Consider the following 1,087-nt stretch of genomic DNA (forward strand, 5'->3'; position numbering starts at 1 on the left):
TTTCAGTTGGCCAACATTTCTATAAATCCTTTGTTTTTATTGGTCTTCAGTAATATTCTAATTTTCTGATATGATGAATTGAGATTTTCATTTGTTGTCATTTGTAATCATCAAAATTAAATAAAATAAACATTTGAAATATATGAGTTTGTATGTAATGTATGAATATAATATACAAGTTTCACTTTTTAAATGGAATTACTGAAATCAATCTACTTTTTCATGATATTCTAATTTTATGACCAGCACCTGTATTTAAAAAAAAAAAAAATTTAAAACTGAAAGATTTTCCTTTATTTAGTACATTAATCTAAAAAAACGTTTACTTGGACATTTTAAAACCATACTACGCACCAGTTTAATTTAATTTTCTTTTTTTAGAGCATTAAGATAAAGTTGTATTCATGTTTATTTTGCTGAAGACATTTTTACTATGATTTTACTACAAGTAAAGAATAGATCTAGAGTTTAATTTCATCTGATTTTGACAGTGTGGCAGGAATCTTGTGCACCAACATGTAGGTCAGGTGTCCATAGAAGCAGCAGAAAACAAGAGACACGATGCTGGTTATCAGGACTTAATGTTACCTAAAAGACAGACACATGGTGTCTTTGAACAGTTAATGCTGAAGTTTTTATTGTATCTGGAAAACTGAACTACAGGCATCTTTGTTTTCTAACATCAGTTGGCTGTGGCAGCCATTTTAAGTCACATTAACTTTAAAAGGTAATCAGTTCTAGATGTACTTCTGATTATTATTTCCTGACACTTTAAATAAAACAGTCCACTGTGTCTTGTTCCTAATTTTAGGGTGGATACATTATTGCTTCTAGTCACCAGAGGGCGCTACTGTGTCCGCATAGGGCCGAAGAGACAGGGCTGTAGAAGTCAGGGTGGGAGCCATGGTCTGTGTGATGCAGCTTCTGGAGTTCCAGAGTGGAGACTGATGGCCGCCCATCCTGAGCCTGGTTCTGGTTCTGGTTCTGGGTCTTCATTCCTTTTCCACTGTTGCCAACGTGCTGCTCAGGATGGGAGACTGTGACAAAGAGAAAGTTTGAAACAATCTGCTGGCTTTCTTAGATAACT

The sequence above is a fragment of the Kryptolebias marmoratus genome, linkage group LG8 (genome assembly GCF_001649575.2).
Source record: "Kryptolebias marmoratus isolate JLee-2015 linkage group LG8, ASM164957v2, whole genome shotgun sequence".
NCBI lineage: Eukaryota > Metazoa > Chordata > Actinopteri > Cyprinodontiformes > Rivulidae > Kryptolebias > Kryptolebias marmoratus.